Below are 15978 nucleotides of genomic sequence, written 5' to 3' on the forward strand. Positions count from 1 at the left end.
GGAGTTTTACAATTTGATCGCAGAAAAAAACCTCCTGTGGCCTTCTGTGCTGCCCCTCAGTGGTCTCAGTTTACAGCTGAAGGTGCTCTGATGTGAACTCACGTTCAACTTCGACCGACTGGTGGTGCTACCAGGCATGGACTCTAATATTTAACGTATTCCTCCTTTGGCCCGTGCTTTACCTCTTCGCCAACTTTCATGAAAATTAACCAGGCAGTTTTTGCTGCCAACAGAGAAACAGACTGACAAGTAGTGCTGGAAACATAACTTTCTTGACACAGTTCTTAATAAAATGCATGATATTAAGAGTTTGAACATTTATTCAATGTTAGGCTTGAATGATAAGTATCACCAACAAACTACAACACATAGTTGCCAACAGATGCCAAAAGCATGTATATGTTTTTTCGGCGCAGACTGTTGGAGGTGGTTGGGAAGAAGCTCCCTGAGAGAGAGTGAATGCTTCAATGGACAAAGCAACTCCTACAAATGATTCTTGAATAACCAAGTGTGTAAAAATAACTAATTAAAAATTATAAATAGCATGCCTGTTAATGCCAGATTTCAAAATTCTCCCTCCTTCTGCAGCGAACGAGGGGGGGCTCTGATTTTGTTTTGGGTGCAGCCAGAACCTCTGCAGCTGTGCTTCTAAGCTGGGACCACAACGCTGACCGACTGTGCTGCAGAGATATGAGTTGAGGCCTTAGGAAGTGTCTCCTGAAGGGGGATTTTTTTTTTTTGGGAGGGTGGGAGATTACAGAACGCTCAGTAAAACCCCGCTCAGAGGAAAGCAGTGGGCAGCTTGAGCAGAGGAGCAGAGGCCGGATTAATTGGCGAGAGCCCTCACTGGGTGTCCTCTGCAGTTTTTATGGCTTTTTCAAGATTGTTTTTCTCACGTCTTGGCACTGCCCATCAGTATTTTCTTACTTTTTTAGTTTCACTGTGTTTATTTTTGTGAACTTGCTTGTTGTTCTTTTTTTTTTTTTTTTGTTTTAGTTTTTCCTGAGCTTGTTCACCGCTGTGTGAATCTTCAGCTCGAAGATGCTGCTGAAACTGACCTGTGTGAAAGTTGCACTTGGTGGGAATTCAAGCATAATCCCATGTGACTGTCTCTATCTCCACTTACAAAACTGGAAATAGAATATAGCTCAACTTTGAATAAGAAAAAAAACAAGTGCTGTCTTGTGTTTCTACTCCTGTATGCATATGGTTCACCCATATTTATCAACATACGTATGTACAGTAAGCAGTGTGTGTGTGTGTGTGTGTGTGTGCATGTGATGTACAAATTCACCTCTCCCTACTGCTTTCTTCCATGGATTGGTAAGTCCTGGCCAAACAGGAGCCTGCCCAGAGCCGAGGGACCTGCCCTCTGCACCGTCCTCCTGTTCCTGCTTTGATTTCCAATATGTCCTCCCATCACCACAGATGGATGCAGAGGAAACATTTCCTCGGCCGACGTTGGTAGCGAGGCCCCTGGGCCCCCGAAGCTGATAGGGGGCAGAAATTGGAGAATAATGTAATAGAATATTTGATTGGGCTCTGATGGGCAGGACACTGGGAAGTCTGCCATAGTAATGTGTCTGGGCTTGGCTAGAAAGGTGCATTGGTTTCCTCTCCCTCCCTCTGCCCTCCTCGTGTTACTCATCCTCGTCTAAGCTGCAGGTTGTGATTTAATAATATTTGCCTACTTGGCATTGCGACTGATGGGCTCGAGGGCCTGAATACAGGAACCCTGCACTTCCTGTGGGCCGTGAGGAAGACGCTGAACAGTTGGTCAACATTTACACAAGTGTGTTTGAACCCAAACTGTGGCCTATCAACCCCGTGTCCAAGAAGTGATGTAATAACTGCACAACTACACCCACACTCCATTCATGTTTTGAAAGAAAATTCATCTAATTTAGAAACAAATGTATTTTCTTACTGAGAAACAAGACTGTGACGTAGGAGGAAAATCTTCTGGTTGAAGAGAACCACAAAGTGCACATTGGGAGACAGAACTGGATGATTTAGGTATAGTTCATCAACAGAACTTTCATCTAGGAGACTGTTTCACGTCAGTGCTGAGCCGCTATTGTTAGACTTTTGCCGCCATTCATTGTAATACTTTAAGTTTTCAGTTGCTGTTTGGTTACACTTTGATACCAAAACTCTGTAGTTAGCTTCTATCATGCTTAGTTTAGACTGTAACAACAATAACTACATGCAGAATATATGACATACAATGAATTAAACAATAAGATATGGTGATCTGAAACATATTTGTGAAACATCACAAACAAATGTAATCTGGGACGAAAACAGGTTTCCCTCAAAATGTAAATGTGAATGGATTTTAATTGTATAGGAGTGGAAGTTTTACAGACAAAAGCAAACAGTAACTGAAAACGGACAAAAGTAAACAACGCCTGAAAACACAACTAAGTGTAAAAATAAAAGGCCAATAGAAAAGAAAAGGCCAAATGATTACAGGCAACTTACAATTTTAGAGCCTTTATTGTGAAACTAGTACATTTTGAGCTATGGTCCAACAAAGCTACGACATATTTTAGTGTAATACTGCTTTGCCCTGGAGTGTGGGCTATAATTAACAGTTCTGTCTTGCTGTTTAATTAATGTAAAGATGGTAGTTAAACATCCAGCAAGTCCAGCCAGTGTTAGCTGAGATACCGTTACATTTGCTCAAACACATGGATTTGTCATCTTCCTGAAACATTTCCAAACATATTGTAGAAAACATCGATAGGCGTGCTCTTACATATTTTCCCCAACAACTTAATGAAGGTGAATTAGTTGAATTTGAAGTGATAAATCTGTCACTTTGTCACTGTATGTTGAATTTGCTAAAAATGGAACGCTTGGCAACAGCAACTGATGGACTTAGTTTATGGAAAATAGCTCGACTTTTTCCTTTTTTAACTGAACTCTAAACTGTGATGCATCTTCTCTGTGCCGTTTTCATCCTCCGAAGCCAAAGTTAGACAAAACTGGGGGCTGACAGAGAGAAACTATTGAGTAATAGCAGCTGGAGCTTTGAATAAAAGACAAAAATATCTCTATTTTTTAAAAAAAAAACATCCAAAAAGAAATCCCACCCCCACCTGCCATCATCTGCTAGCTCTTCCGCTGAGACAGATGCCCAAAAAGCCATCCATCAGCGAGGGTAGACGCAGCCAATCATGTCTCCTCGAACCACCCAGACGTTTATCCTCGCTCCCAGGTGGGTGCCTGGTAATTGCAAGGTGCAACTTTGCCCACCTGGTAAGCTGCCATGGGACAGCGAGAGGTAGAGAGGAGTCTGAAATGAGGGAAGGGTGGAAGGGACTGAGGGATGTTTTAATGGAACAAACAGACGGTCAGGACTGGCACTGAGAAGCGTGGCCGAGCAAACCTGATGACTCATCGGAGAGTCGCAGTACGACGCTGCTAATTCCATTGTTAAGTCACCGTCTCGTCTTCGCTCCTCGCTGAGTTTGGCTCGCGGTTCTTCCCCCCGTAAACACCTCTGCTTTGTAGCGCCGCCATCCCGGGCTACTGTGGTGATTGTCATTATGCTGCCTCAGCAGCACGGTGCCCCGAAGAGAAGAGCAATCACGCTGGTGGAGGATTTTAAATTTCACACCCGTACTGTGGGAGGGAATGGGACATGGGGGGGCTTTGGAAAAGGTGCTAATTGAGGAGACGATACACCACCTATATGTGTTCCAAGGCGAGTGTTCATCCAAATAGCTGATGCAAGGGCTTCAAACCAGGCTGTGAAGGGAGGCGGAGGTTCGCCGCTTTCTTCCTTTTGTGAGGGATGCTGAGAGAAGCCGTTCTGAATGGGACCCCAGATATGCAACAAAATCCGTCTTAATTGCGCTTGAATGTGGAAAACAGCCAGCTGACTGTTATCTCGCGTCTGCGTGGGTGTAATACACCACGGTCTTCCAAAGGCACCATTGTTTTTCGGCGCGCAGGCATTTCAAGCTTAGATTTTCCACCGTTTCGAAACACAGAGAGGCGCAAGGCAGTCAAAGCGGCGAGATCTGCCGGAGGTTTAAGCGTCGGATGGTGGAGGGCCCGATTCCAATGTCCGCCTGGCGATTGGGGCTGTCAGATACGCTGGTCAGGGGAAATCAGAGCAAAGCTGAAGACTACTACTCCAGTCATCAATCACCTGCCTGTAGTCAGTGTGTGAGCCAATCTGCCCAGGCTTCAGGCCAGAGGATTCATCAGAGGGGACAATGCCTGACATCCAGAAAAATGAGCTCAACCCTCCACACGTCAGGACAAATCGGAGCACAATGTCACCGACTTGCTCAGCATGAGAGGTCTACATTCAAGAGGGATAAAAGAGATAGAAAATGTGTATCCGTAAAGTATCGTCTCCTATTTTTGTCCAGATTTCGACAGTTTGGCCCCCAAGTCTTCACGTGGTTCCGACAGCGAGGACATGTAGAAGTGCATGAATGTGTGTCTGTCGTTCACTCAGCCTCGTGCACACACTGAAGAGATGAAGGGGAGAGTCATCAGGCTGAAAATGATTAATGCTCCTTTTTGTCCATCCTGGCATCTGGAGCACATCTGCCCCTCCTGGGACCAGGACAGATATGGTACCTGCTTCAGGGATTAAGCTGCCCTTTGCCCCCCTCTCCTGGGGCTGCAGGTAAAGCATCCTTCCCTGTAGCCAGCACCATCCCCTCCTCAAAAAAAAAAAAAAATCAACCCCAGGGTAAGACAGTCTGGGCCCACCTCGGAGCTCAGCACATTAAGCAGGGATGATATTTATGATGTGGAAATGGCCTGCTATTTATTCAGCGTACAGAGGATGTGGAGATGATTCATCGCGGTCCCTCAGACCCTTCTTTCTCCCCTTTCTGTTTTTTTTTTTTTCCTGCAAATCTTTCTCTATTCAACTCTGGTCTCCTCCTCTCTATTTCACTCCTCACTCCATCTGTCAGGAGTTCCCTTTTCCATATTTTGAAAAACTCCCTGTGCACTTCAAGTTCTCTGAGTTTATTTTATTATTGATGGACTCACAACTGACTGACATGACCCAAGTAAAACTGTGGGTCAACAGGTTTCATGAAAAAGCTGGTTCGACTGGTGAAATTAAAAACATCGACTGACTTTTAAGATGACATACCAGAGAACATTTTTCACCATAAGACTAAGCAGCAAGCGCTGTGAAATTAATGGAGAAATGATGGTGCAGACTTCAAAATAAAAGACTCATCAGGTTGGGTTTATTGGCAAATAGCGGAGGAATAGATGTGTTCATCAGATGACTTTTTTTTTTTTCTTCTCTGCACATGTAATCTACATTCAAAATGGCATGCTTAATTTGTGGGAAGACAAAAATGTGCAGTTGTGTGTCCACTGAAAAAAAACTTTTCTACACTGTATGTTCTTAGATAGCTGCAGGGTGGCGCAGTTGGTAGCACTGTTGCCTCGCAGCAAGAAGGTCGCTGGTTTGCGTCCCGGTGGGGGCACCGGAATCTTTCTGCGTGGAGTTTGCATGTTCTCCCCGTGCAGCGTGGGTTCTCTCCGGGTTCTCCGGCTTCCTCCCACAAGGTCCAAAAACATGTTGAGGTTAATCGGTGATTCTAAATTGTCTGTAGGTGTGAATGTGAGTGTGCTTGGTTGTCTGTCTCTAAGTGTGGCCCTGTGATAGACTGGTGACCTGTCCAGGGTGTCCCCTGCCTTCACCCTGAGTCAGCTGGGATAGACTCCAGCCCCCCTGTGACCCTAGTGAGGATTAAGTGGTGTATAGATAATGGATGGATCTTCTTAAATCTTCCCTACAAACCTGAGTTTTATAACTTTCAATTTCTTTCTACCTACACACAGAAGATCAGAGATGTTCCAATCTATTCCAAACATAACACTGAGAGAATAGCTACACTCTAAATTAACACAACACAACCTTGTGCCACTAATACTTCAAGTATTAAAATTATTGAATTCCAATCAGCTGCTGATGTAACCTAGAGAGAGTTTTAGTCAAATTTATCCCCCAGAAAGCATAAAATCAACATATAAAAACAAACAAAACAAATAACATGAGGATTTTTTTTCCTAGAAACCAACCACAAGCACATAACTCATTAAAAACACTGAAATAATAACAGAATTTTGTTTCTACTTTTGCTGCAGCTACTATCAAATCAATTAAAAAATAAGTATTTGTTCAGATGGAGCCTTCAGCGTTCTTTTTTCTTGCAAAGTGTGTGAAAATGTGTTTCTTTACTTGCTTCACTCAGTCTGATGAATTTCTTATGGAAACAGGCAGTCGGGATATAATGTAACAGTGCACAATAAAGGTTCATTCTACATTAGAAATCAATGGGATGTCAGTCAAGAAGAGAAAGGAAGATCGATCCTGCTACGGGGTGAAACGGTGAGGCTTAGTCGTTCAGCATGAGGTCACCATTTACAGTTTTTCCAATTAGTTAAAGTCCCCATATAATGGAGCATAGTTCATATTTTGAACACATCCACTGCAGGGCATTTATGGCTATAAATAGGTTAGAAAATAGATGAAAATACATAGAAACATAATGCAAAAGTCAAAGCCCACAGGATACATAGGACACCAATAACACATCGATACCCATGATACCACATCATGGGATCTGTGACCACTTTGGAGAGTTTTTATTTTTTTGATTTTTTTTTTAGCCTGGCTGACACACACACACACACACACGCACACGCACACACACATTACCCAGACGGCTAAGAGAAAAGAGAAATGCCGAGGGGAGGAGTGTGTGAGAGTGTGACAGTGGATCAATAGTTGTGTTTGTGGCGGCGCTCCCACAGGAGTGGAGCAGTATATGAAAAGCCACTGCTGATGGCTGAAGGTCCTCTCAGAACATTCCCTGTGTGTTTAGCCCAGAGCCAAGGTTAACCCCAGCACAAAGACGCAACAAAACCTCAGCCTGCCTCCCCGGGGCTACATACACTCACACAGACGAGGGCCCACAGGAGCCTTTCTTCTTTTCCGTGTGCGTGCCAGACAGTGTGTGTGTGTGTGTGTGTGTGTGTGTGCGCCTCATGGTAACAAAAACGGTGAATCCTCAAACTCAGGCCCGCGCAGAAGCTTCGTATATCGCTCATCATCGTTAATGCGTGTTATCGTAACACCTAGCTGCAATTACATTAAAGACGGTATCGTATTCGATGATATCCTCGTAGCAGGAAAACCATACAGAAAGCTGATTATGCAAGATGACAGCTACATTAGCACATCTGCGCACAGGGTTAATACTCCTGTTGTGAATAAAGTAATGAATTTCATTGAAGGCACACTGTAATTGCGAGCCAAAGCAGAGTTAACCTCAGTGATTTATCCAGACTTAATTTCCATCTTAACACCTCTTTATTGCTTTTACTAGCATTAAACAGCCCCTCTGAGAGAGAGGCAATAACTGTGGGGCCATAACACTGCTAAATCATGCATTTAAAGCAGTACAATGTGTATATGGACGTTTCACTGCACCCAGGGTGACTAGAAAAACTACACATGCTCAGACAAATAAATGTAGCATTTCCTTCTCTGGTTGAAGTTAGATATAAGAAAATCAAAAAATTCCTGTCCCAAGGCTCATTTCCCCCCCCCCCTCAAATTATATCTTTCTCGCCAGATTCTCTCCAGACAAAGGATCGGTGTTGTTGTTGATTACAGAGATGGAGGAAAATAGGAAGCTTGTCATGCTCTCTACAGTAATGATAGGATACTCTGTCAAGCCGCTCTCAAGGTGTCTACATTCCTTCTCTTCAGCCGTCCTCCTCTCGCGCAGGCCGTAACTAGCTGCGATGAGCCTCGACAGGCCGTCATCGCCACAGAGGACTGATGGAATACTAATTAGCGTGCCACCACTTGAATTATTCATGCATCTTAATTAGGGGAGAGATTTCCCATTAGGCTTTTAGATGTGACTGAAGAGTTTGGCTCCTATTTTGCGCGGGAGTCGGTGTGTACGCAAACAGACGAGCGCACACACAAACATAGGCCGCCGCGTTCGGTACGTACATATACCGTCTTTAATGCAATCCGACAACCCGTCGCCCACCCAAAACTCAACATTAACGAACAAAACTGTCAGCGGCGAGCTACATATTATTTATTATAAAAACTGCTTTTTGCAAAACTGGCTCACAAAACGCCAAATCGCCACAACTTTTCTCCCCTTCAAAGTGCATGAATAATAAATAACAGCTGCTTCTCTGCAAGGCTGCACGGAAAACATACACGTCCTGCTGCCCTGCTATAGGGTTCACTAATTAACTAATGTGCTACAGCTAAGACAGCAGAGAGTAGCAACCAGTGCATGATATTCCTCTCCGTCTCTGTGCTTTGCTTTTATGCTGAGACACCAAGCGCTAGCCGGCCTGAGCCAAAGCCACATCCATCTGCTGCAGTTTAGTGGGGAAATTAGGCACTCAATGTAGCATATTTGTTTAAGTAATTGGAAAGTAATTAATAACCTGAAAATATAATAATGAGCTCAGCAGCGGCAGCAGCTCCTCTCCTGCAAACCATTCAGGGGGAATGTAGTGGCGGCTGCCAAGTGCGCGTGTGTCTTGTCAGCATATTACAGTGCAGCTGCTTTATGCATATCTAAGAGTGAGATAAATAGGAATGACAGCAGAAAAGGGGAGCGAGGGGAGAAATCAAATGTTGATTCATAGGTGAGGCACTGACGAGGTGCTCTGCACGACGTCACATGGCCGGGTGCTCATTGGCCGCCCGCTCGGCTGTAGACACTGCGGCACTGGCTCCCATAACCGCACAGCGAGGACGGCGCTGAAATCGGAGCCCAAGGATTAGGACGACATTAAACCCAGCCTCTAATTACGCTGTTCTGAGATTGTTTTTTATAAATATTTGATGAAATGTCATCTGCAGCACTGAGGTGGTGGGAGGAGGGTGAGAACGGAGCTCAGTTTTCACACTTAAGACTCGCACAAACATGTTGATGTGGACCTTCTTTTTTTTTTTTGTATTAAACACAGACATTTATCTGCACTTTATTTAATATGTTCAAATATTTTTGCATGTATTTAATCTTCATAACCCAGACGGCTGTATTAACCAGACAAGTTCAACGTGGCTTTCTTTACATTAGCTTGACAAAACCTTTAATCCTGATCAGAGGTAATGGATATATCACAACGCCGGTTATCCACTTTCTTTGTTAATCCAGGATTTCTTTTTCCATCTGTGCACATTCACATAAATAAGACGTTTAATGCTCCACGTGATTCTTGTTTCTGATCATGTACCTCAGACACGAAGAACGTGGTGTTAAAATGGAGAAATCCAAAATTGAATTCAATAAAAAAAAAAAAGGCTGCTTCTGCAAATGATGCAAGAAGCAAGTGAACATATATTTTTTTTACCGCTCAGTACATCTCAATGCAGCTGCACATTTAAACTGAAGGCTATCACTTCAAATCAAAATGAAATTAAGGTTTTTGATTGACTATTCTCTGTGACAAATACCAATAGACTAATCAGTTTTGTTATCTGTGTTCCATAGGCTGCAGCACCAGCACTATGAAACAGACTTAATAAAATTGTGTTTTCTGCATTGCCAACTGAATGCCTGTAGGTTCCCGTGACAACTCAATATGTACAGTTGGCAGTAATTGTACGGCTTCATTCAGCGGTATCAGTAATGTACAGCTCTACAGGTTTACAGATAAAACACAATCCCTCAGCTTAGAATCTGCATCATTCTTAAAGAATCATCAGGAAAGTGGTCAAACAGAGGGGTTTCTTGCAACTGATGTAAATCTGAAACTCTGAACAGAACCTCCGATGGAGCAGGTTAGCTGTGCAGCATTAGTTACCATGGCAATCCAGCAGGTTAAAAGAGCTTTGTGACACAAAAAACTCCTAATTTAAGCTTAACATACCTCTATGACTAATTAATCTTGCATCAAAGGATAACCCCCTGGTCCAGTAGCCCCACGCTAACTAAATCAGCCCTGTTTCCCTGCAGAAGGTGCATGCGGAGTGTATTTTTATACCCAGAACTAGATGGAAGTGTACATTTTATATGGTTGTTTTTTTTCCTCAAAATCTGACTAACTGCAATGCTCTTCTTCTTCCTACCCAACACGAAACTACAGTTAAATCTGTCTGCAACTTCCCACACTGGCATTATGTGGGAATTTGAACTTCCTTAGAGAATATCAGAATCTATCTGTATGTGTTGTAAAAATATCTGAAGTTATCTGTTCGCCCAGTCTTGTCAATGTAAGTTGTGAATTCTGCAAGTTTTTGGGCAGACTGCCATGGCGCCATAACGTTACTGCAACTAGGACGGGGCCCTTTAGTCAAACACATACACTCACCAAGCACTTAATGAGGAAACACTTGCTTATTGATGCCCTTCTCCAATCAGCCAATCGCGTGGCAGCAGCGCAATGCATAAACTCCTGCCAACACAACGCAGCAGCTTCAGTTGACGTTCACATCAAACATCAGAAAGCGGGAAATATGTGACCTCGTCGACTTTGACAGTGGCATGATTGTCGGTGCTAGACGGACTCGGTTTGAGTATTTCTGAAACTTCTGATCTCCTGAGATTTTCACCACAACAGTGTCTGGAGTGGTGCGAAAAACAAAAAAAAAAAGCACCTGATCTGAATCCAACAGGACACCTTCGGGATGTGACTGAACAGGAGATTGGCAGCATGAATGTGCATCCGACAAATCTGCAGAAGTGATGTGATGCAATCATGCCAACATGGAAGCTGAATCTCAAAAGGGATGTTTTCCAGCATCATGTGGAATCCATAAAGCGAAGACTCTCCCAGCGTTGGCGTGGTGTCGACAAACTCCGGAAAACAAAAGTTTATCATCACTCACGAGAAAAGATTTTTAACTGGGATTAGCGACGTGAAATCTTCACTCCGCAGCATTCATTGACTTATTTTATTTTCTGATGGCTTCCCCTGGGTAAATGAAAACAATTATTGCACTGGATTAATCTGCATAAACGCTGTCTTCTCCTCAGATGCTCTTCCTCTTCCTCTGTTTGTCTTTCACACACACTCGCTCTCACCCCTCTCCCCGAGCGGCCGCCCAAGCAGCTGCTGCGCGGGGCTCTTCGGGATCGCTGCCTACATTATCGAACTCCACCACGGAGTTTGTCAGGTGTCCTTGAAAGTGGGCGTCAAGGGCGATGGATCCAGGTGGAGGGAGACAGGAGGGATCTCCCAGCTCGCTGCCACCGCTTTGCAGCTCCACCAAGACGGCAAATTGACAGCTGTTTCACCGCTTGAGAGGGACGTTTTGAAATTCTTATTTTCGTAGTGTCTGTTGAGCCGCAATGCACGACTCGTGAGGAACAGTGGGTGCTGCAGACACGGTGGTCTGGATGTGTATCACTGATATATGTATGAGTCTTATATCAATATTTAAAATCTGCTGGATCACTTCAGCCAACGAAATGACATTTAAATCCAAATGTCATTCACAGGAATGGAGAAGTCTGCTTTTGTTTTACTTCTGTACAAAACTAAAAACTATTGTTTCAGAAATAACTTTGGGTAAATCTATCATCACTATGAGTCAAGCCATGAAACCTTCCTCACATCAGCTGCTCCATCACAGGACCACGAAGGTCAAAAGATGGACAAACCAGTCTTTATTTCAAAAGTAGAATCAAACAGCATCTACCATCTACACAATTCTGACGTGGAATTTAAACTTCAGAAATAAGAGAACATTATTTTTCTTCAACTTTTAAATCGTTCACACCTGCTTTACTCTCAGTTGCATCCTGAGTTTTTCCCTTCACTTCTGTCTCCTCATCCCCTCCTTCACTCTCTGACAATATAAAAAGCATCATTTTTGACAGTGCACAGAGCAGTGCTCAAACCTCTGTTTGCCAAAGGAGCTGTGGATTAACAACTTAATGTGGCGTGAATACAGATGATGAGCCGTGGAACTAGCTTTAACCATAAGGCCGATAAACCGAACAGTCTGAGCACTGTTTACAATCATTTGGTCTCATTTAAGAGCTCATAAATAACTTTAACTTGACAGGTTATTATTTTTCATTTAAGGCCTCAAACGTCTCTCCGCCGAAATCTGATTCATGCTCTGTCCCATGAAAGCGACTCCTGCAGTGTTTACAGTCTGCCTGTAGCTTCAACACAAAGGTTTTTTTTTTTTTTTCTAAAGCCCCATGTAACACAAGTGGGTGGTGAGTTGGCTGTCTGTCTGCATTGACAGGATACACTGGGACACAGGGATGCGTTGTTGTGTGGAAGCGGAAAGCAAAAAAATGAATTATCCGAGAATTTCTAAAAGAAACGGAGCGCGAAGCCCTGTCTGCAAAGGTATAAGCGCTTTTGGGAGAATTTGAGAGATATGTAAACAGTGTTTACGTGCGCCTCTTGTTTCTGCCGCATACACAGACAGGATGCTAGATTAGAAGGCTTTACAGGTACAGCAGCAGTAACTACTGAGGGCAGGAGTTAGCGAAGAGACGGCTGCTTACAGAGATCTGGAAAGATGCCAGCGCTGCTCCAAAGATGTACGGTGGGGTTGGAATACAAACCGATCATCATAGAGGTTCTACATAGAAGGAAAAATACAACCAAATGGTGAAATGATGACCCACAGTGTAGCTTGTAGACATCCATCACAGTTTACAACTTCTTAACAAAGAGATTATTACAGACAGTTCAGGTGCTTGTGACAGTAATAACATTTGCACAAGCCTCATCAACACATACTACTCATGCACATAACTCCCTCTCATTTTAACCACTGACCATCTTCAGGATGTCATCTGATCCAGCGTGAGATCCCCCCATGTCAACACAGATGGGGTTATCATCAGCAGCAGAGCAGATAAATATGTATACTTTATTATGACGCTGCACCCCGAGGCTGCAGTGGAGGCTACCAGCACGCAGCAGGTAACTGAAGTCTCGGCGAGAAGGAGCGGAGTTACACCGGAGAGACGCATGTGTGCGGGATTGGATTGTGTTTCTGTTTACGACGACCTTGGTGGCTTCGACGCGTTTCTACACACACGCGCGCGCAGACATGCACGCATCTAAAGATGGAGAAGTGATCCCACACAGAGTCTGCACATACAAAAAAAGGGAAATATATTTCCATGTGTCTGTGCCATATGACCTTGTGGGCTTACCAGAGCTCATTACAGAGGAAAGCAGCACTGGAATCGGTGGCAATGAAAAGCAGACATGACCCTCAGATTGTTGGAGCAAACATGAAAGCGTTCAGCTATCAGGAAGAGAGAGCGAGAGGGAGGAGGGAGGAGGAGAGGAAAGGGGGTGGTACTGTAAGGACGGAGCTGTCCACAAACTCGAACGGGAACTGTACCGGTTTGCATAATTTAAGGTTAATGAGGAAACAACAGCAGATGAAATCTCCCTCATTTTATCCCGGCTGGCTTTGCTCTACCGGGGCGCTTTTCATTAAAAAGGCATCAGAAGCGGGGCTTTAATGATCTGTGAACTCATCAAAGTTTTACCTCATTTAATATTACATCACGTACATGAGTGCGAGAATATATTTCCTTTTCAAAGAGATGCTCAGCTTTATTTGGTGACGGCAGATCAGTGAAGCAAACACTGCAGCAACTTCTCCATCCCCATCCAGCCGATATTCTGACACCGCCACCCACTTAAAGCTCACACGCTAAGAATGCATACATATTAATAAAGGTGGGGTTTCCGCTAATGTGTTGATGGCGGTAGATAAACATGAAAGAGCCGTCGTAATTGCCTGTGAAAGAGAAGCTAAAGGTTAAAAAGGAGAACACAGAGTAGTCATTAATACCGCTTAAATTCAACTTATGAGATAAAAGAATGATACAAAATGTCCAGCATCACGCGCATTACTGGTAATTCACCAAATAGCAAAAACACGGGATGAGTTGTGTGTAAATGCGTGCGTTTTGTGCCAGAATGCACACAACCTTGACTGGTAATGAGCGTTTTCGGAGGCAGAGGCAGCCTTTGGCCCTCTATCTCTCAGTTATCCTTACAGAGGTAATTGAACAGAGGGACACATCGTTCTCCTCTCCCACAGCCATGTTCACCCCACCTCCCCTCCCTCCCCCCCAACGTGCCTAATCACACCTCCATTTGCATGGAGAGCACTGAGAATCAGCCTCAATAACGCCGCGCTGCCTTGAAAGATGAGTTTTTAATCTGGGAGAGGAGATGAGTTTCTGACCCGCACCTGTTTGTTTCCGTAGTTTCTTTTTCCTGTCGCACAAAAGTGACCCGCGGGTAAATTTGCAGAGGCAGGATGGCTGCTCGGCTCCCTAAGTACTGTCATTGTGCATTTATTAATATCCCCATATCTGACATGGCGGAGAAAATGGTTCTTGGCGATAAAGGGCACTTGTCGTGGTGGGTGAGACTGCCTAACAGGCAATCAGATGGGCTGACAGCGAGTGTCAGCCGGTGTGTGTGCGTGTGTGTGTGTGTGCAGGCAATGAAGAGGGCTGCAGTCTTCGTGAGAGGGGTGGGTATTTATTCTTCTCCCATTGCCCTCTATTGACCCATGTAATGGAGAATTTTACAGGGGTAAGTGTTTGAAATATCCTTTGGATATAGGTAATGTGTTCCTCTAGGAAGGTGAACAATGCTTTTATTCCTATACCATCTCTTACTCTTTCTTTCTCTCACACATGTTGTTGGTCGCAAGTTGCTATGTATAGGCTATATATATACCATAGGCTCATCATTTCATTTATTTATCTATTCAGTTGAGATTTTGATTGGCTGCTTCATGACTGAACTCTGCTCAAGTGTTAAAGTAGGAAGTTATGTCAGCCCCCGTCTTCATTTTCACACCTACTGTGTCAACAACATAAATTAACACGACGTGCTGCAGATATCCACTGTTTTGCTGCTGGTCGAGTTTAAAAGAAAGATTAGATGAGGTCACTGGATGCAACTAGTGTCAAAAGCAATTAAAACTGATGCTGCAGGACTGGAGAATGTAAGCTGTCGTAAAGAAACTACGCTTTGTTCCCCCACATCTGTATTTGATTGGACGCTTTTTACTGCTTTTAAATAATAATTTGCAGCCAGCTTTTTAAAATAAGAAAATAATTCAGTAAGAAATGTAGGATTTCTGCTTAGAACCAAAACTATGTTTACTTTTATATTGTTTGGCATGCGTCAGCTTCAATCCAGCTACTGTACTTGAACAGTTTCATTTCAGAAAGAAGCTTAAACAAACATAACCCTTGTGTTTTTAGGAGTCATTTATTTGTTGGCTTGTTGATGCTCTTCGTGGTGGAATTAGTTTTGTACAAGCAGTAAAATCAAACTGCAATATATGAAGACAGGCTGTATGAAAGAAGTGTGCATAGTCAGTATATCGACACCAAATAATATTGTGGACAACCACTTTGAAGTGGCGAGTCTTTGTGTTGTCTTATCTTATTTTTTTGGAGCCAGGTGTGACCAGATGTGGCTGAGACGGTAGAGTTTGTTCTTTATTAGGCTTTGGCTGAACAGTTACCATTACGTTAACCTATGGGTTAACTTCCTCACAACCTGTACTTACCACACATTACCAGCGCCATGGGAAACCAGTTACTACTGCTCAGTCTGAGCTATTATTGGCAGTGGAGCAGCTTTTATGTGATGTTATATGATCTAATCCATAAGCATCTGCTGGCAGCTCCCTTTCTATCTCTATATTAAATAGAATTACTGTAAAAATATGTGAATTTATACCCCTTGAAATGCTTGGTTAAAGAAGAGAACATTTAGCTCGTTTTCAAGCAATGTGGCAGCAGTTTAGAGGCCCAACGCTTAAAATAAAGATACACTATTTACCCAAATATAAAATGGGGCTTTAATGGCTACGAAAACTGATTTTGTTTTTTGTTTGTTTTAATAAGAAAACTGTGTCCGGATTTTGTTTTATCCATCTGGGGAAGGCTCTCCTTGCTCCCTGTTTTAATTTTGGTT

At 43.5% G+C, this 15978-nt stretch overlaps 1 long non-coding RNA gene across 1 annotated transcript in view; it reads right to left on the minus strand.

Moving 5' to 3' along the window:
* LOC103356076 (uncharacterized) overlaps positions 1-1875 on the minus strand; it is a 13751-nt gene extending 11876 nt beyond the window's left edge. The window contains exons 1-2 of the long non-coding RNA XR_520123.1: positions 1865-1875; positions 1366-1370 (exon numbers count right to left, since the gene is read on the minus strand). This is a non-coding gene — a long non-coding RNA (uncharacterized LOC103356076). The remainder of the gene's footprint in view (positions 1-1365; positions 1371-1864) is intronic.
* Positions 1876-15978: the final 14103 nt, after the last annotated feature.

This window comes from Stegastes partitus, unplaced genomic scaffold (assembly GCF_000690725.1).
Source record: "Stegastes partitus isolate 25-593 unplaced genomic scaffold, Stegastes_partitus-1.0.2 Scaffold182, whole genome shotgun sequence".
NCBI classification, from domain to species: domain Eukaryota; kingdom Metazoa; phylum Chordata; class Actinopteri; family Pomacentridae; genus Stegastes; species Stegastes partitus.